Raw genomic sequence first — 21,672 nt, forward strand, 5'->3', positions numbered from 1 at the left:
TTATAGGTACCAGGTGGATTTATAAAATTAAGAATTTAGAAGGAGGTAATACCTTATACAAGGCCAGACTAGTTGCACAAGGTTATGCACAAAAATATCCAGAAGACTATACTGACACTTATTCACCAACAGTGAGAACAGAGAGTGTCAAAACAGCTCTTGTAGTAGCATCTGCACTCAATCTGGACGTGTTTCAATATGACATACAGACTGCATACTTACACGCAAAATTAGATAAGGAAATATATGTAAGAGCACCACACAGTCAATACACTAATAAGAACGAAATTTGGTTATTAAATAAGAGTCTGTACGGATTGAAGCAATCTGGCAAAAGATGGTACGATTGTTTGGTAAAAGTACTTAAGACCATGGATTTCAACGCCACCACTGCTGATAACTGTTTCTTTGTAAAAAAGAGTAATGATCATATTGAATTTGTATTAATTTATGTGGATGATATTTTATATATTGGAAAGCATAAAGAGAGCAGGGAAATCTTTGTAAATAAGTTAAACGAACATTTCTCATTGAAATCACTAGGTAGAGTGAATAAATACCTTGGTGTACAAATTAACAAAACTAAAAGGGGATTCAAACTTACTCAGAAAGATAAAATCATTGAACTCCTAAACAAATGTAACTTAAATAATGCCAAAACATGTGACACACCTATGCAAACTGATTTTCTTAGAAACACTGATGAATCTTCCCCTGAGTTTAAAGACAACACATTTTACAGATCAGTTATAGGTTCACTCCTTTATATATCTAATTGGACTAGGCCAGATATTGCATTACCTCTCAATTTATTGTCAAGATATGTTAGCAAACCAACCTTGTATCATTGGGAAGCTGTCAAAAGAATTTTAAGATATCTGAAAAGTACATTAGATTTTTGTTTAATATTGGAACCAAATAATGACAAAGAACCAAAAATTACTTGTTATGCTGATGCAGATTGGGCTGGTGATACATCATGCAGAAAGAGTACCTCTGGTTATGTTTTTCTATTGAACGATTGTCCAGTTTACTGGTATACTGGTAAACAAGAACTGGTAGCCACTTCTACCACAGAAGCGGAATATGTTTGCTTGTCTAAAGCTGCAAATAACCTTGTATGGTTCAATGATTTGATCACAGATGTTTGGAAGAAACCTACTTTACCATTTATTATGCATGAAGATAATAAAGCGGCCATTGAAATATCTAGATCCGATGCAATTGGACAAAGGTCCAGGCATATTGATATAAAATTTAAGCACGTGAGACAACTATCTCAAGACGGATTCATCAAAGCAATACATTGTGATACTTCTGAACAATTAGCTGATATATTAACAAAACCCTTACCTTCTAAACAACACAAATATTTAACTTCTAAATTATATGTATTATATTGTCCTGAATCTGAATGTAACTGGTGTTGTATAACGAACCGGCATTTAGAGGGGGATTTGTCAGATGTAAATGCCTTATTCTCTAATGTGTAAATAATGTATATATAGAACATCAGGGGTTAACTTATTCTTTGGACTTTAATGTATTCATAATTTACCACTCCCATTCCTGGCTCCACCCCTTGTATATATAAGGAGCCATCCTCCCCATTTTCCTTGCTTCTATCTTGAATATTCAGCGAATATAGAATGCCTATTATGATTAAAGAGAAATATATTTAAATCTCTAACTTCTATTATCTTTATTGAGTCTGATCCTGAAAATATTGCTACAGGTGGACTTAACACTTTGATCTGTAACAGGAACCTTAATTTTATCAAATAGTTGGAGAGCATTGCAGTCCAATTTGTTTTCTGCTATTTGACTTAAATAAACTTCTTTTGGAACCAAGATTATAATACTAGCATTGAAGATTTAAAAGCACGGCATTTTTAATGCTTAAAAAAGTGATATTTCTACTCTTCATAGTTGAAAGTCATTTCCTTGTCTCAACCAATTGTCTACCTGCTTTTTCAGGTGCCATCAACTTAGTATTCAGACAATATACTGGGAAAACACATATGGGCAAATACCAGCTTGTATGATCTCTGCTTATGGGGAAATTTATTTATTTATTGGTTCGATTTATATGCCGCCCTTTTCCGGAGACTCAAGGCGGCTTACAATGCATTAAGCAATAGCCTTCATACTTTTGTATATACCTGCTTAGTAGGCCTTTCGCCCCCCCCCCCAGCAGTGTTCTTTTTTATACAAAGTCAGCTTATTGCCCCCACAAACTGGGTCCTCATTTTACCTACCTCAAAAGGATGGAAGGCTAAGTCAACCTTGAGCCTGGTGAGATTTGAACTTGCGGTAATTGCAGGCAGCTGGTGTTACTTAACAGTGCTTTAGTCTGCTGCACCATCAAGGCTCTTATATGGCATATATACATGCCTGAATCAAATTTGCTTCTAGCAAGTTGATCTGATGATGCAACTACTGAGCTGGCAACACGCATAAGATTGAATCCAATGGTGCCTTTGCTACAACTCATGGGGAAGCGGGCTCAAGTAGAACTTTTGGCACTAAAACGGAGAAGAATACTCAAGTCTGACAATTTCTCTTCTCCTTCTATCTTGTTCTCTTTCTCTGACATTTGCCATGTCGCTCCAACTGATCTCCCAAGAGACTGAGCTCCCAAAAATAGCTTCACTCCCTGCTGTGATCATGAAAAGCTTCACTGGATCAAAGAGTCTTTTGTGAGAAAACAACATCTACCAGATCTTGTAAACTACTGCAGTGGTCCCCAACCCCCGGTCCGCGGACCGGTGCCGGGCCGTGGAGTACCTGGCACCGGGCCGCGCAGCGGCCGGGGGACATGAACGCTGCAGCGCAAAGGCTCCTGGGCCGTGCGCAAAAGCTCCTGGGCCATGCGCAAAAGCTCCTGGGCCGTGCGCAAAGGCTCCAGGGAAGAGAGCCCCGCGCAGGTACGCACGTGTGGCCCAAAGCCCCCACCCCTGCGCGCGCTCAGCGGGCCACGGTAAAATTATCAAAGGCTGATTGGTCCACGGCGATAAAAAGGTTGGGGACCACTGAACTACTGTATATAAGTTAGTGTAAATATATAAATATTGGCTATAACTCACAGAGAAGGAGAAGTCCTGCTATATCACAAGCCTCTGGAAGGAACTTTATCACTGTGACAGCTGAAAGATTCTCTCGTTCATTTTCTCCTTTTTGGCCTCTGACCCTTTTGTATGAATCTGATTATCCCACCCATCCCATATTCTCATCATCTCAAAATACATATTGGGAATAAGAGCAGCTGAACAATGAGAGAGAGGGTGGAAAAGTATTTTTACTGGGCTTGAGAGTTCAGACCCAAGGCAAACATGGAGGTAGCTAGAAAAGTTAACTTGTACCAAGAGAGCAGGGGTATCAAACTCACAGCCCACGGGCTGGATGCATCACGCGCTGGCCACACCCACACCCATTTTGGCAAAGGGGGAAAAAGTCACGATACGTCACATGACAATGTGACGCCATGAGTTTGACACCCCCTGCAATAGAGGATAATATTTGTAGCTCAGGATTTAAATGATGGGTCTTTGGTGGTCTCTGAGCTTGGTTATTTTTTTGCAGACATTTCATTACCCAACTAGGTAACATCATCAGTGCTAATCAGTAACATCTTCAGTGCTAATCAGCAACAGCACTCATGATGTTAATTAGTTGGGTTATGAAATATCTGCAAAAAAATAACCAAGCTCAGAGAGCACCAAAGACCTTAACTTGTTCTAGCTGTTCTCAATGTCTTTTTTGCCTCCTATTAATTTTGGACAAGACAGATAAGAACCGAGGAGAGGACTTTTTGTTGGGGTGTTAATTTCCGAGATTCTGTTCTCCAAAAAAGCTTACCTATCCTGATCCTTGAAGATATTCTGTCACTGCATTACCTCTCTTAAACCAGGTTTTAGTCAAGCTTTCAGAATTAATAAATTAGATCTCTCTTTCCAGTTAGGTACTGACATGCTGCTGATACATTGCTACCTTAGATGTATTTGGGGGGGGGGGGTGGCTAATTTTGTTTTGGTTATCCTATAATTTCCTCAAAACAAAAATGGAAGTAAATTAAAGGAAAGTTTGTCAATGCTTAAGAGAGAGGTGGGGGAGAGGGAGAGAGAGAGTGTGTGTGTAAGAGTAGGGATTAGGTGAAACATTATGTATATTTAACATGCAACACAGAACAGCAGTTCTTAGGAATTCAAACCTTAATTTAGCCATTATGGCCAATGAATTGCACTGTGCCACAAACTGCAATTAAATTCCCAGTGCTAGTATGAAGTTAAAGTGTGTGTGTGGGGGGGGGGGAATCTTCTGTATTGCATTGGGCTTCATTGAATGTACAAATGAACAGACTAACAAGATTTCAAGTTGCACAAGACTGAAAAAAGAGTTCTATCTGAGTCAATACTATACCAACATAGTTGATCCAATCTTAAAAGGTATCACCTGAACCATTTTATTGTATCTCAAGTGAATAAGCATTGCACAGAGCTTTGTGCACCACAGGGTGCTGTGGCTTACTGTTTCAAATTGTAAAGAGGTAAAAATGTTCACCCAGCGGAAAGAAATCTATTGTTTTCCCAATCTCCAGCAGTTCCCTTGATTCATGTCAATATTATCACTATACTATTGGAGCTGACAGGTATTGTCAAGAAAATAAGAGTATGGAAAGCCATTAGTTTGGGTCTGATTTGATGCCCTTTCTTCAGCTGAATGGAAAAGAACAGCCACATGCTATCCTGCTCCCTTGTGGAAGCTGAAAACCTTTTAAAATGAATACTCTCCCCAGGTTTTCCAAACTAGGAAATCATGGGACAATTTTCCAGGTCACATTATTTCTTTCCAGATTGCTATATTTATTTATTGTAAACAAAGCAATGGGCAAAACAAGTAATGATTATTCCAGGAAGCAATACACTAACTTTTTCACAAATAATAATTATTTCAAAATGGATTTTCCTTTTGCTCTGAATCACAGTAGTCAGAAAACAAGCCTAAAATGTTTTAGCAACATGAAAGACAAAAATGTCAGAGGCTTGTTTTTGCCAGCAATAAATATGCAAACTCACTTTTCCCTTTCCTGCAACCAAAATACTTTTTGCATATCCTGCTTGTAGACTTGAACTCTTTTGCAGTTGCGACCCTGTTTTGCCAAAAGTTTTACTGTATAATGTGGGCATGAGTACAGATATGGAACAGTAACCTAGGAATTAACTGCATTTCATGCAGTACCAAGAACAAGATGGAAACTTTATGCAATTTATGTTCACATTTTTCAAATTATTTCCTATTTTGGAATAGTATCCTATTACTTTACCCAATGTGTCCTGGACTGCTGCCAGGAACATCTAGAAGCCATAAACCTGAAAGATTGCCCTGTTTGCCTTTGAACTCCACAGGGCTATTAAAATGTGCTTGTTCTCCCTTTTCAGGGTCTTGTTAGCTTCACTGTTAGCTCTCCTCCTATAGCTTTAACTGAAAGAGAGAATCAAAAGTCATAGAATTTATTTACTGCATTTCATACCACAGAGAGACCACTGCATCAGTTTGGCAAGGAAATCCATGTTTTCACAGCCTTCAGAATCTAGGCTGTAAGAAGAGCAAACCATGCACTGTAATAAAATTGCATTGAACAGATAGAAGTTGCAAGGCAAAACTTGAATTACAGTAAAATCAATTCATGCTAGGTTTTGTTAGCAACCAGGTTTACTGAAAAGCTAGGAAAACCTGAGTCAGCTGACCTTCCTTGGAAATTATTCCACATTGCCTGTGATGCCGTAACTATCTTTCATGTTTGCTTATCTCGATTCTGAATTTGGGGAAATAGAGAGCTCATAGCCAGTGGAGATACAGTGATCTGACATCAGTTCTGTTCATGAGAAAAGATCTACTGTATATGGCCTATTTCTCTTTTTCAGCTCTATCTGCAATGAGAATGACTAAGCTAAGAAGAAATTACCAAGGAAAGTATTATAAGTATTAATAAAATGTAGCATTAGTATCAGTGGTGAAATCCAAATATTTTTACTACCAGTTCTGTGGGTGTGGCTTGGTGGGATGGGTGTGGCTTGGTGGGCGTGGTGTGGCTTGGTGGGCATGGCTTGGTGGGGAAGGATACTGCAAAATCTCCATTCCCACCCCACTCCAGGGGAAGGATACTGCAAAATCTCCATTCCCACCCCACTCCAGGGGAAAGGATACTGCAAAATCCCCATTCCCTCCCCACTCTGGGACCAGTCAGAGGTGGTATTTGCCAATTCTCCAAACTACTCAAAATTTTCACTACTGGTTCTCCAGAACCTGTCAGAACCTGCTGGATTTCACCCCTGATTAGTATATTAGCAAACCTGGGGCCTACCCTGTCCTTTCATTAATAAATTATTATTGAGTTCCCTAATTCCACCATGGCTGATTGACAAAACACAATTGGCTTTATAGAATGCACCAGGCATGAACCACAGTTTACAAACAATGACAAATGGTTTTGACATAATCTAGTGTTTGTTTGGTTTTGGCATAATCTAGTGTATAGATTATGCCAAAACCAAACAAATCTTATTATTGCATTCTGCAGTGTGTGAACTTAACCTTACAGTAGACCTACAAGCCTACTTCAAACTTTAGTTCATATATCAGATGCTAAGATTTTCTGCTCTGATAAGTTCCTGGGTTGTGAGTTGCTTCCATGTGCAAAAGAAGCTATGCAGAAGCAGTTAAGCAGCAGATATCAGCAAACTGGTTCAGGAATAATCAGCATTTTCTTTGGATTCAGCCAGCTGCTACTTCAAGATGAGTCACAAGGGATAAAAACTCATTGCCAGAAACAATCAGGAATAAAAATTCCAGAATAAGGACATATATCCAATAAATTTATTAACTATCATGCAGTTCTAGTCTACCCTTTCCATAATTTAATACTTTATTTAAGGCAACTTTACATAAAATCCTGGGGGGGGTGGGGGGGTGGGAGGGACGGGATACAACATTGTATAAAATAATAGAAACAAAAAAAGTCAACAGAAGCCACATTCTTTCCACAGCAATCAACAAGAAATCACCTAAGGGTTAAAGAAAACACCCATCTCTTTTCCAGCATAGGTTGTCAAACAGAGCTTGACAAACCAAATCATGGCTTCATTACAACAGCCATTGAGAGGCCTTGTAGACCTGACTGACAACAATTTGTCAAAATACCACAGAGTCAGAAATTAAAGAGGTTAGGCTCTTTGAATATTGAATATTACTACCTGGAAGGTGCAACCAATGCCAGATTTCAGGACAAAAAAATAAACTAGCTCTGAAATTCTTACAAATCATTTATTGGAAGAGATTAATTTGAAGGTGTCCAATCAATGCTTCTATAAGTGCTCCAGCTTAGTTTTCAAGTTTAAAATGGTCTACATTCTCCATACCTAACGACTGATACCACCCATATCTCTCCTTTCCCACAGGAAGACAATTTTAAGAATTAAATTTTGAGATTGAGAACAGGGATACTGTCCTTTGCAGGCTACCTCCCAAAAGGAAGAATAATGGGAAGGGAGAAAAATGATCTGAAGGAAGAAGATAGCTGGCACACTGCAGCCTCTTTTAAGCACAAGTAGGATGGTCTTGGGAAAAAATAGCCAAGGATCCAACTACAAGAAAAGCCTGTAGTACAGTGAATTAAAGCACTGTTATTAACATCTGCTGCTTGCAATTACTGCAAGTTCAAATCTCACCAGGCTCAAGGTTGACTCAGCCTTCCACCCTTTCAAAGGTAGGTGAAATGAGGACCCAGATTGTGGGGGCAATAAGCTGACTTTGTATAAATATACAAAAGTATGAAGGCTATTGCTTAACGCATTGTAAGCCGCCCTGAGTCTCCGGAGAAGGGCGGCATATAAATTAAAGAAAAAAAAGAAAAACAACAACAACAAAACCAAAAACTGGCAATTGCCAAACATTCTAGCAGTGGCTGATCCTGAATTGTTATCCTGAGGCAAGATAGGCGGTCAATAAATTTTCTAAATAAATAAATAAAGTGGAAAAGGAGGAATATAGTAGCCACTGGATCAAGACTTTTCATATGGAAAAATAGACAGCTGCACAAAAGTTGTGGAGTTGTCACATTAATTAGACATGTGTGCTAGACATTTTTCTTGAGCTCCACCAATGTTTGCCAATCTCTTGCCCTTAACTTTCAGCGATAAGAGAAAACAGCCCAAAAGATGCAAATCTTTCCCTTGCATGTTTTCTCATCTCTCATGATGTAACTTCTTGTATGAGTCATTCTCTGTTCAGTAAACATCAGCTAAAGATAGTGTCTGTGTAGTATTAAAGTCATTAATTCACCTCATTTGAAAAACACATCAGCAGTTTACTGTAAAAACATGGATATGGTTCCCTGTTTTTCATGCTACCATAAGCTAGACTCCAATCACAAAACATTTAGTTTGCAAAATTCAACACATTTGATGTTCTGGGTAAAGAGACTTGAGTTCCATAGAAAGCACTGCATTAAAAGAAATATAGCAAAAATAACTCAGGCTAGTAAAAAAGGAAGAAGGAAGGAAGGAAGGAAGGAAGGAAGGAAGAAAGGAAAGGAAAGGAAAGGAAAGGAAAGGAAAGGAAAGGAAAGGAAAGGAAAGGAAAGGAAAGGAAAGGAAAGGAAAGGAAAGGAAAGGAAAGGAAAGGAAGGAAGGAGGAAGGAAGGAGTTTTCAGTAACAACAGTGTTTTCTACTATCTTGGCTAAATCTGTGATCACCTGAACAAGTGAAGAACTACATAATCTGAGCATGTGTTTAACAAACACATACAGTTCCTTGAAGAGTCCCATGTGACTTTCCTGCAGAGTTATACATGTATACAGAAAGCCAGTCCCAAATAGGAGGAGGAAAAACAATAGCATCAAAACATCCAGCATCACCAGGTTTTAAACAAGAAGTTGCACGAACCTGTTGGAAGGAGGAGGCGGCATGTGATTGCATCAGCATTACATCATTAGCAGGGCATGCAGAAAACAGAGGACTCAACTAAGAGCCTTCTGTGAGAATAAACAGAATTGAAAGCATGTGTACCTAAAAGATGATATCATCTGATCAGAGGTAAGATTAGGTCTCCTCTCAGATATGACACTGCATTATTTCAGGTTGCAAAGAGAACTATTTCTGAATTCTCTCTATGTCAAACTCTAACTGCAGTGAAAGCAAGCAGAAAGAAAACAACAAACTAATAACTCAGGGAGAAAAGTTATATTCCATGGGTGTTGCTGGCTACTGTTATTTTTTTAGCTGCAGGTGGACTCTTCTTAAGTGCTTCTTGGGAACATTTAATGAAATCGCTACTTGTAGCTTAAAGTAGTACAGATTGTTATATTTCATTTTGAAAACCTGTCTTTAAAGTAATGTAAAATATTCTGCTGGGTGTTTAGATCAAGCTCCTAGTCCATAAACCAAAAGCAATTGGCTGAAGTCCAATTTAATTCTACATCTCTTAATGATAAGTAGTTTAGCATACAGTGCTCTAATGTAGGCTGACTACATCCTTTCTGGTAAATGCTTAACCATTTTTACCATGGCAAAATTAGAGAATGTCAGCAAAAAGGTCACCTTTTGTATGCAATTAAGTGATTTTCTACTGCCTTTGTTTCATGCCCTTTCCTGGGAAATCCAGAGCCCTCAGCAGATCACATGGACTTCACAAGAAACCAAGGGGCTGAGATACCAGATGGAAATCCACAACAATAGCATTTAAATGTATTATTTATTCATTGATGGATTGAGTTTATTTGTCATTTTAGGGGGGGGGATTGCATTCTGGTACCAAATAGGCCCAGAACATGGCATTATAATGTCAGGTCTATCATTAGTTAATTTATAGATTATAAGATACAGCTGAGGCAAGTATGACTCTCAACTACAGGTAGTCCTCGACTTATGACCACAATTGAACCCAAGTTTTATGATGCTACATGAGAAATTTTTGTTAAGTGAGTTTTGCCCCATTTTACGATTTTTCTTGCCACATTTGTTAACTGAATCACTGCAGTTGTTAAATTAGTAACACGGCTGGCTTCCCCATTGACTTTGCTTGACAGAAGGTCACAAAAGGTGATCACATGACCCCGGGACACTGCAACCATCGTAAATGTGAGTCAGTTGCCAAGCATCTGAGTTTTGATCACGTAACCATGAAGATGCTGCAATGGTCATAAGTGTGAAAAGTGGTCATAACTCACTTTTTTCAGTGCCATTGTAACTTTGAATGGTTAGTAAAGGAATCGTTGTAAATCGAGAATGACTTGTATAGCTCTTTTTTGAGTGCACAGGAAGGAATAAGCTGTGTCTAGCATTTCCAGCCTCTCTTTTTCTGCACTAAAAGAATACAAACCTTCAACTTAAAACCACAATTGAGCCCAAAATCTCCATTGTTAAGTGAGACAATTGTTAAGTGAGTTTTGCCCCATTTTACAACCTTTCTTGTCACAGTTGTTAAGTGAATGGCTACAGTAGATAAGTTAAGTGAATCGGGCTTCCCCATTAACTTTGCTTGTCAGAAGATCACAAAAGGGGATCACGTGGCCTTGGGACGCAGCAATGGTCATAAGTATGAGACAGTTGCCAAGCATCTGAATTTTGATCACATGATCATGGGGAGGCTGCAAAGGCCGTAACTGTGAAAAACGGTCGTAAGACATTTCTCAGTGCCATTGTAACTTTGAACAGTCACTAAATGAACTGTTGTAAGTAAGTACCTCTATAGCCACTGAAGAGGCTTTTTGCATTTCAAGTATAGCATCCAAATTAAATGCCTGCTGCGTTTCCACATACCTTGGCAAGGCTACAAGAGTTCAAAGTCCCTTCTTTTAGCTCTTTGGCTGCCCAGCACTCCAGTACAACACATTAGTCCACTCCATTCCTTTCTTTCTTATGCCCCTACCCATGGTTATATTTTAGCCTGGCTCTATTTGTCTTCTTGGTTTCTTCTTTCTTCATACCCAAATCATCACTCTTTTGTTTCGTGGTTTAGCCCTTTGCCTATTTGTTCCACATCCTTCAGCTCATGTGAATGCCGGACAGTTTTTGCAACCAAGCAACCACTCCAGGACTTTCTACTTCATTTCTGCCCAGTTAAGCAAAGCTTCCCTGTGTGGTTTTTAAAACTTTAAAATCAATCAAATTAAGTCAAACTAAAAACAACCTGTAAATGAAGCCAATGCCTAAATCACACAAATTCCAACATAAACCAGCATTCATTTTTAGCATAAAAATATAAGCTCAAAATATATAATTCAAAATTAAAACAATAAGGAACATACACTGAAAAATAACTTAAAACACTTCAGAAAGCAATTGGGACTAAGCAATTTTAAATTAGGCCCAGGTAGAAGCTCTCTGAAGAGGGCATTCTGTACTTCGGCTGGAAAAGATCTTTCCCCTTATAATTGCCTGCCCCATTTCTTTAGGCAAGGCAAGTGAAAATCAAGAGAACAGCTTTTATAAAGATCTTAGGAACTAGAATAGACATGCAAGTTAAACACCACTAAGTTACTTAAGAGTGTTTAATATTTTACTTCCACTAGTTTTTTTCTTTAGCTTTAACTGCTTTTTTCAAAGTTTCCATTTCAGGACTTATCATCTGTTTTTTTTAAAACAAAAATATTTTGGCTACTTTGATCTTTAACTTCCTTAGCTCTTCACAATTATTTCAGCTTGTTCCAAAATCTATCTCTACTGCTGAGACCTACACTGAAGTTTTGTTTCTAATTGAAATGAAAGCTTTCAGGAATTGCAAAACATTATTTCCTAAATATGTAAACAATATCCTATGTTAATGTTCATAAATTTTCTAACTATCCAGAGTACTTCAAACAGATTGAGAAATATGGCAGTATATATTCCTGCATGTAATAGTTACCTCTGTTCTCAGAGAAGGGTGAAAACTGGCAAGGTGGTAGACAGAGCATCACAGTGCAAGCCTCTTGCACTGAACATGTGTCAACATCACGTACATGTACAAAAGAAGCAGGATTTCCACTATGATGCTGTTCCATCTTGCCAATTTTGACGAACAGACATAAATACTCTTACCTTCTCTGCATCTGCTTCTTCCATCCACAGGTATTAAGGGTTTAGACTGGGAAAAAGAAACCCAGGTTCAAAGCCACTACTGTTCCTGGGTGATTTGGGCCCAGGCAAAATTTCACATTCTAATCTAATCCATTGTTGTGAGGGGGAAAATACAAGAAGAGAAGGGATGCTAATGTACATTCTCTAAACCTGTTGAAAGAATGGTAAACTATCAATCTAGCTAAGTAAATATATGTAACAAGCAAATCAGAGGTGGTATTCAGCAGGTTCTGACCAGTTCTGGAGAACCGGTAGCGGAAATTTTGAGTAGTTCGGAGAACCAGTAAATACCACCTCTGACTGACCCAGCCCCCAATCTATTCTCTGCCTCCCGAATCCCAGCTGATCGGGAAGAAATGGGGATTTTACAGTATCCTTCCCCTGGAGTGGGGTGGGAATGGAGATTTTACAGTATCCTTCCCCTGCCACTCCCACCAAGCCATGCCACACCCACCAATCCACGCCCATAGAACCGGTAGTAAAAAAATTTGAATCCCACCACTGAAGCAAATATGATGAATTCTAGTACTAATTCAAGTACTAATGGTGCTTTTAAGTTTATAGTGACTTATCTTAAATATCAGTGCATAAAACATGGAGATTGGATCAGGATAGCCTATATATAGTTACCATTAAAACAAAAGTTGAATGCTCTTTACAAAATTCTTTGTTGAGAAAACATAATTCCTATGGTGTTTTCCACACTAAAACATCTGAGTTTCTGTAAAACCTAACTACCAACCATCTTTCATAATAATAAAGATCATCATATAGTATAACAAGTGTGCTATATTTTAGCAGCACTAAGAGAACAACGTTCGAAACATGCTACCAAATTGTAATGCTAGATGTAATACAAAAAGAAATTCATGAAATGCATGAGGAATAGTCGCCATTTGAAGTATTGATTATTTGATTCGATTAGATTTAATCAAATCTAAGTATTGATTTGATTTAAACTGCATTAAATTTACTTTGTCTTAGACAGCACAGAACCCAGGGCAGAGTATTATTCCCCAATTAGTCCCTATCTAGGTGTTCTGAGATTCCATGGATTCTGTGCCAATATGCCAAGCAAGAAATTCTGAGAATTGTGGCCCTATGTATCATGAGAGCGTGATCTCAGAGTAGGAAACTTGGAGTAGATTTTCAAGAGCATTGGAATATTTATACAGGAGAAAGGTGGCCCTCGTTATAGGAACATGCAATTTGTGGCCCTCAGCTTTACAAGGCACCACCAGCATTTCAAATACAGGGTAGTCAGCAAAGTTAAAACAAGATTGATATTATATTCCATGTTCTATGTTCATCAATTAATCCCATGACAATTTCTTTTTGAACCATGCCAAATAGTTAGAAGGCTCTCCCATGTGGTGACTTTTACTATAATGCAATCTGAGCGTTATGAGGACCACTGACAAACCAATCTAGGTGAAAATACTCAAGATCAGCCATCAATACTTTGAACACTAGAACTAGATTTGGAAGTAGACATGGTCGTTGACTTACAACAGTTCATTTAAGATAAAATAAGATAATCTTTATTGTCATTGTTTACTGTGAGCACACTGGCACACATTAAAAATGAAATTCTGTTGCCTGCTCTCCAAAGAAAGTATATATCTACCCATACATATGCATAACAGACATATACACATGCTATATACATACATATTTAGCAACTTTTCAAAATTACAATGGCACTGGGAAAAAATGAGTTATGACCATTTTTCATATTTATAACCATTGTAGCATCCCCATGATCACGTAATCAAACTTTGAATGCTTGGCAACTGGCAGGTATTTATAATGGTTGCAATGTCCTGGGGCTCATGCGATCACCTTTTGCAACCTTCTGAGAAGCAAAGTCAGTGAGGAAGTCAGATTCACTTAAAAACCATGTTACTAATTTAACAACTGCAGTGGTTCGCTTAACAACTGTGGCAAGAAAGGTTTCAAATGGGGCAAAACTCACTTAACAATTATCTCGCTTAGCAACAGAAATATTGGGCTCAATTGTGGTTGTAAGTCGAGGACTAGCTGTATATGTTGCTATTGGGTAAAATTATGCATAAGGTAGAATATATTTCTGATGTTTACATTGAGAGACTCTGTCTGCTACCTGCCAAGCACCTCACATTCCTTTATAAACTCTTCAAAAACTATGGAAATGTCATACAGTAATTTACTGTCCACTGTACCTGTAGGAGAGATTATCAGTAACTTCTTGTACCACCTCCCCAAAAACGTGTTCTGGAAGAAGGGGTATGGTAAATACATAACCTAAAGGCCTTAGTGGCTTACATCACATTGGACAATGAGTCGAGTTTAAACCTGACGCAAGCTAGAATGTCTCACAACAACAATAATGATAATAGCTGAAAGACCATTTTGAGTTGAACAACAAAAGGGGAATCTTCAGCGATGGATTCTTTATAGGTCTGTCTTTTTCTCATCAATTCTTGGGATTGATAAAAGCCACAACAGCCTTGGAGGGCTCTTGTTCTGAATTCTGCTTTGAATTCTTCTTATCCAAATGTGTTTGACTCAGCAGACAGAGGAAGCCAAACAAAACTATTTCAGACAGGGAAGTTGGAGTGAGGGACAATATCTGCCACCTCCAGAAAGGGAGAGGTCTATGGCCACCCATGTTTAATGCTGAAAAATGGGAACATGCACTGCTGCTCTTTGACTGTGGAGAAGTCTGCGGAGGATTGCAGCTGCTCATTCTAAAGACTGGGTGGCCGTTCTTATTCAGTGGCTCTGAAGAGAGTTAAAATTAAAAACATTGCTGTGGAAAAGAACTGGGCCCACACTCCTCTTGAATGAAGCAAGATGATTAAGGAAGGAGGAGGATGGTTTATCCATTGCCAAACATCCTGCCTACTGTGTGAAAAATCCTCGGCAAAAGTTGAACTAATTTTATGAGAGAATTATACACCACAGAACCTGACCTTTGTGAGAATACAGGACACAAGCCAGGGCAAAGAAGAACAGAGACAGTTTTATGCATTATGGAAACAGGAACTATAGGAAACATGGCTTTACATTCTGAGTTGCCAGAGCTGCATATTTTTAAGCACTTATAACCAGTATATTTCTTTAAGCACCTGTGTGATGCATCCATGATGTGTAAAAATGTGTACGTGTGTTTTTAAACACCTTTGGATCTAAATTTGGGGACCATTAGTATAAGACAGTAATTTTCAATATGTCTAACACATAAAGCTGCCTAAACACAGCCTTATCCTAACTTGTGTTCTGTTTCATATTATGTGTAACATTCCTTCCAACAGTGTTAATATTGTATGTAATGTATATTTTAAGCACAAATATTGTCTATCTATATTCTTTCTTTTCACTATGTGGCTGTAAATTGCATTAAGGATTGGTACAGAATATATATCCAGGTACAGATATTAATATTTACTAATATAATCATGATTCCTTACAACTCACAACTGACCTTCCCTACTCACACATTTTACCCAGCTGTACAAAATGTAGAATATTTACATTTGTCTTGTAAATATTACTAAGGAAAAAAATGACTCATTAAAACTTTAAAGTTTAGACCAATCATATATTAAATTCTATGAGAAGTGGATAATAAAGTACAACGATAAAACCAAAATAAAATAATAAATAGGTATCAAAACAATGCAGTGTATGACAAAATAAAAGATAAACCAGCTCCAAGAATAAAATTGCGCAGCATTTTTATAAATCACTGAAACAGTATTTGAAATGCTGGCGAAACACTAAAAATGATTTTCTCCTGACTCAAAAAATCTTTTCCAGGGAAATAGTTTCACAGAGAGGGGGCCACCCCTAAAAAGCCTTCCCATTTAAAGCCACCCATTGTACAACTGGGGGGGGGGGACAGAAAATAAGGCCTCAGAGAATTATCTACTTTCATAGATAAATCTGCAACACATTTCTTAGAGGGAAAATGTTAGTTTCCATTTGCTTTTTTTTTTTCCTGCTCTCCCAAATGGAAAAGGTTAAATGATAACAGTTATTTGGAAAAATACAGTCTCTTGTATCACAGAGAACAATGATATTAGACAAAACACATGGTTCCAATTAATTAATGAAGATTTTCCGTGTGTAATTTTACTGCCCTTATTCCATTACAGTTCTACATTTCCTATTGTCACGGCTTGCATTCCTAAATAGTTCCACATGGCCAGAATAATCTCTGTGACCAATTGAAGACTGATAATAAAAGAAAATACTTGGATATAGAAGCATGATAATATCAAGTCACAAGCGGCAAGATCCAATGAGGTGTCTAAAAGAATTTCCTCCTCAGATTCCTCAACATATTTTCTCAATGTTTTATTTTGGAGACGCTAGCATGTCTCCAATCTTGAAATACTGTGTGTGTGTGTGTGTGTGTGTGTGTGTGTGTGTGTGTGTGTGAAATCATTCTTTAGCAACACTTGGACTGGATAAAAACAATAATTCTTGCTTTGTAAATGCATATAAATAAGTCCTTCCTAAACATGAAAGTCTGGGGAGACTGAGGGAAATTAAGTGTCTGGAACAGTTTTCAAAAAAACTTGCCCTGCCAGTAAAACAGGTTAACCAGCACAGCATAGCAGTTTTGAAGGAAGCCGTTTCAATAGTGAACACATTTTGGTGGTTTAAGTAAGAGACTTTCTATGATAATTGAGAAACCTGCAGCACTCTATGGTTTTGTGGAATACAGTTTCAAGCTGATGTATAAAATAGGGACCATCACTGTCCCTCCAATGTCCCTGGAAGACCTGGGGACTCTTGGGGTCAAAGGACTATGACAATAGTTCCCCAACACTGATACACTAATGTTAGTGGCAAAAAAAAGAAAGAATATGTTCCTGCTTGGCCCATGTTAGTCTCTAACAAAAAGAAGGGCAGGGTTCATGTCTGTAAGGCCACAATGTTGTTCAGTGGATTTACAGCTTTATTCCTTTTCTGGGAGTTTATTTTTGAGCACTAGCCATGAATAGAGTACACACTCATTTTATGTCCCAAAGGTGTTTGTTGAAAGGCAACTGAACTTTTTTTTTTCCTTGAAAATGTTTTACTTCCCATCCAAAAAGCTTCTTTAGAACTGAACTGAACTGAAGAAGTTTCTTAGATGAGAAGCAAAATGTTTCCAAGGGAAAAAACTAAGAAAATCCAGATGCTTTTGACAAGCACCTTTGGGACAAGCATGACCTGGATGATTGAGAATCTCCATAGATACTTGTTTATGAAACAATTTCCCCCCCACAAATACCACTTACGTTGTTTCAGCAGTATAATTCAGTATTAGAGAAGATTTTTTTCAAACAAAAACCTTTGCCGGTTTGGATTTAAATAGTTATAGATAAGAAGACATCTTATGCCTGTTCTAACTGCTTCAGGGTTTTATTTTATTTTATTTTATTTATTTTTGGCCTGCTGTTGATTTGGAATTGGCAAAAACAGCACTGGAAGATTTTGATATCTAGACTGACATCTAGATCAAGAAGACTGACATCTAGAATGTCAATTTTTCTTGGCTGCCACATGTATTTATTTTTGTGCTATATTATAATTGTTTTTAATTATAGATTGCCTGCTACCCAGAGCAATTTGCTTGAGATGAGCATCTATCGAAATTAATTAGTTATAAATAAGATTTGCTACCATCAAAGTAAAAGTAAAATATTTAAGAGAACCTCTCACAATTTGAAAAGTTTTCTGCAGAGTTAAACATACAAATAGCAAGATTTCATACAGATTCCAGAAGCCTGTAGATCATGCGGCATTAAAAAAAAATCTCCTAAACAAATTTCATCTTTACAAAAGACAGGTAAACTGGAATATAAAAGGTAGAACTATATTGTTCTCAAGCCTCAGGTCTCTCCCAAACCTGCCATTCTCTTACTCTACAGAGCATCAGCAGGCAAATTTTTTTTTAAAAAATGGGGAAAACCCAAGAGCTTTTGTTCCTTGTCCAGATGAGCTGCCCTCTTTGACCACAGGGAAGAGGTGAAAATCTGGACAATCTCAACCCCATCTACTAATGTATTATGGTTTTAGCATGCTCAATGTTGGGATATTAGCATTTGGCTTCAATTAGCTTCTTAGCATTTAAACCTGAGATAGAGAGTTCCATATATATACAAATTATTAAATCCATACTTTCTTGCAAGAAACTAATTGCTAATTTTTTAAAATAAAAATCAGAAACACTTGGATTAGGAACGAGCTTCTTTTATTTTTCTAAAATATCAGTTCTGATTATGGATCACATATATAATCCTACTTTATATAGATCTTTCGTATTCTTGCCCTAATGCACTAAATCATTTTGGCTGCACAAAATGTGATAGCTAATTTTAAAGGAGATGCAAGCTTAATAGGCAAAGCTTCAGTTAAAAAGTTAAAACAATAAAACAGCATGATTGGGAAGATTCACTAAAACCTAACAATGAGGTAACCATACACAACATTTACTTCAGAGAAGGTCAAGTTTCTAAATAATTCTCATCTTACCATTCCTTCGTTTGAAGGACTCTTTAGCCCTAGACATCCAACAGATAAAGATCTGAAAGACAGAAGGAAAGACTTGAGATAGGTTACTCAAAATAAGCACCTGGTGTGCAAGTGAGTCTCACCTGATTATAGAGTTCTTATATATCTATTTAAATTAAAGTAACCATTTCTTATATTCAAACCATCGTCTACTAATTTGACAAATGCTCAATTGCAACCTTTTAATTTTTCATCATCCCACAGTGAATGTAGGGATATTGTCAGGTACAAAGAAACAGGACCACTGGTTAGGTTGCAGCATAGATTTATTCAAGTCTATATACAAGTATCTGATTAACTAAAGTTCAATACTAAATTGGATCCAGGTAAGTGTCAACAGAATTCAGGAGGGGTTAGACTTGGAAAGTGGCTCTAAGTAGATGATGCATTTAACTCTGCCCTCCCAGCTCTGCATGCTTTTCTCCTGCAGATATAAACATAATTTTCTGAGCTATGCAGCTTTTATTTGTACTATTGACCCACAAAGGACTCTACAGTTTTGCATAAACATGATTATGGAATCAAATATTTTTTTTCATAATAGAGTGGGTCATATCTAAATCCCAAGGAAGAACATTTAGTATGATCAAACGCCACGCATTTGAATAACACAATATATTTGAAACTTTTAAACATCCATGATCAGGCAAATCAGGCAAATTATACAAAAGTATGAAGGCTATTGCTTAACGCATTGTAAGCCGCCCTGAGTCTCCGGAGAAGGGTGGCATATAAATCAAAATTTTAAAAATTTTAAAAAATTTTTTTTTAAAATATTGTATGTTAATAACAGACACCCCTCCTCCCAAACCAGACAGCCGCTCCCCAAGCAATCCCCACAAATCTTCAAGGTGCCTTTAAAGCCCTACATGGCCTGGGACAAGGTTATTTAAAAGATTATCTTTTCCCAGTTACATCTACCCAACCCCAACAGAGTTGAACAGGTAGGATATACTACAGGTCCCCTCTCTTAAGGAGGTTCATCTAGTACAAGGGTGTCAAACTCGCATCGTCACAGCATCATCACGTGACGCATCGTGACTTTTTCCCTCTTTGCTAAACTGGGCATGGGTGTGGCCCACACATGATGCATGTGGTCCGTGAGCCGCGAGTTTGACAGCCCTGATCTAACAGAACCAGGAAAAAGGACCTTCTTCATGGTGGCTTCCTCCCTGTAGAACAGTGGTTCTCAACCTGTGGGTCGGGACCCCTTTGGAGGTCGAACAACCCTTTCACAGGGGTCACCTAAGACATCGGAAAACACAAATTTTCAATGGTTTTAGGAATAATTTTATGGTTGGGGGTCACCACAACATGAGGACCTGTAATAAAGGATTGTGGCATTAGGAAGGTTAAGACCCACTGCTGTAGAACATCATCCTTACAGAAATTACCTTAACATTCTTTTGAAAGGCCCTAAAGACATGGTTTTGCCAGTGGTCCCGGAGGTCTCAGGGTGATATGGAGCCCATCAAGTGGTTGCTTTGATTGTTGTCACCAGTCCCGGGGGCCGGGGAGGAGTTATTAGGCTTTACCTAACGTTTGTGATATTTCTGATTCTTAGGATAAGATACCAGAAAAAGTATATTTCAATAAATCCATCCTGGCTTAGACAATGAAATCAAACTTGCAATCCAAAACAGAAAAAGCTGACCGTGGTCTATGGTATTAGAATGAGGAAGGGAATCCTTCCTTGAAGAAGGCACCATCAAAATGAGGACTTTACATTGTCATATTTTGCTGCCTAACAGTCTAACAGTCTGTTTTTGAATATTTAAAGCTATAGGCATGTGTTTACTCAGATAACACACTTCATGCAGGAACTGCCCTCAATGATTATTTTGCAATGTATATGCAAACATAGTGGCTTCATTCCAGATCTTCTAATGTGTAACTTTTACTCTGGTTTTTCCTTCCTTTTCTTTTATCCCTTTCCCATCTTTCTGTTCTGTTTTGATGTAGTGTCATTTAGATTGTAAACCTCAGGGCAGAAATGCCTTGTTTTCATTGATTGAACCTAAGTCACTGTGTGATGTTTTTTTTCAACTTTAGAGCAGGGTATAAATACTTTAGGTAGTAGATAAACACAATCTCAATTTTAAGGCAATTCGTGCTATTTGCTCTAAGAACAATCTTCTCCTGTTTCATTGTTGATAAATTGCACAGTGTATCAGATATCACAGGGATAAAAGTAACATAAATCTTTAATTTAAAATAATAGTGAAAAAGCCCAAATATATGTTGTTGGCTGTATGGATATTATTGTAATGGCCACTGAACTAAGGTCACAGAGACACAAATTCAATTGCATTTGGGCCATAGAAGTTCATTGGGTGACTCTGGGTCAGCAGAATCACTCAGCTGAACCTATCTCCCAGGACTGCTGTGGAGAAAATTGAGGGAAGAAGGGTTATGATGCAGCCTTGAGCTTATATTTATTTCTGATAAATATAGGCATTGCAATTTCCATATTTATGAAAACCACAACGGGAAAAATATCCCCAAAATGTCAAACAGAAAAGATCCGAGTGTCATATTGCTGGCAACCCATTTCTAATCTTCGAATGACCTCACCCAATTCTGATGTGTGTTTTTTAATATTACAGATGTTGAACCATAAAACAGAAGAAGGGTATTGTTCCCGAGAAAGACACGGATGCAAGGGATATGCAATAATAAAATGGATTTTTACTCTGCATGAAGCACTATCATCAAACCCTACTAAAATAACAGGATGATCACAAATTTTCTAAGAGGCCATTGTGATGTATCAAGCAGATACCATAGGTAAAGAAAATAACTGACAGATTAATAAAATTAATTTCTTTCACTATTACTGAATAAAAGAGTAGGACATGTCACCTACAGTAACAGCTGCTTCTTCAGCATTACAAGTACTAATTAGGTAAGTATATTCTTTGTTATTCTTAATATTCTCATTTCAAAATAATTTTTCTTCATATTGTATCTTTCATATGCGTAGCCTGCATATCAACAATGGAACAA

Source organism: Pituophis catenifer, unplaced genomic scaffold, assembly GCF_029215685.1.
Source record: "Pituophis catenifer annectens isolate HBS135680 unplaced genomic scaffold, rPitCat1.0.hap2 SCAF_3, whole genome shotgun sequence".
Lineage (NCBI taxonomy): Eukaryota > Metazoa > Chordata > Lepidosauria > Squamata > Colubridae > Pituophis > Pituophis catenifer.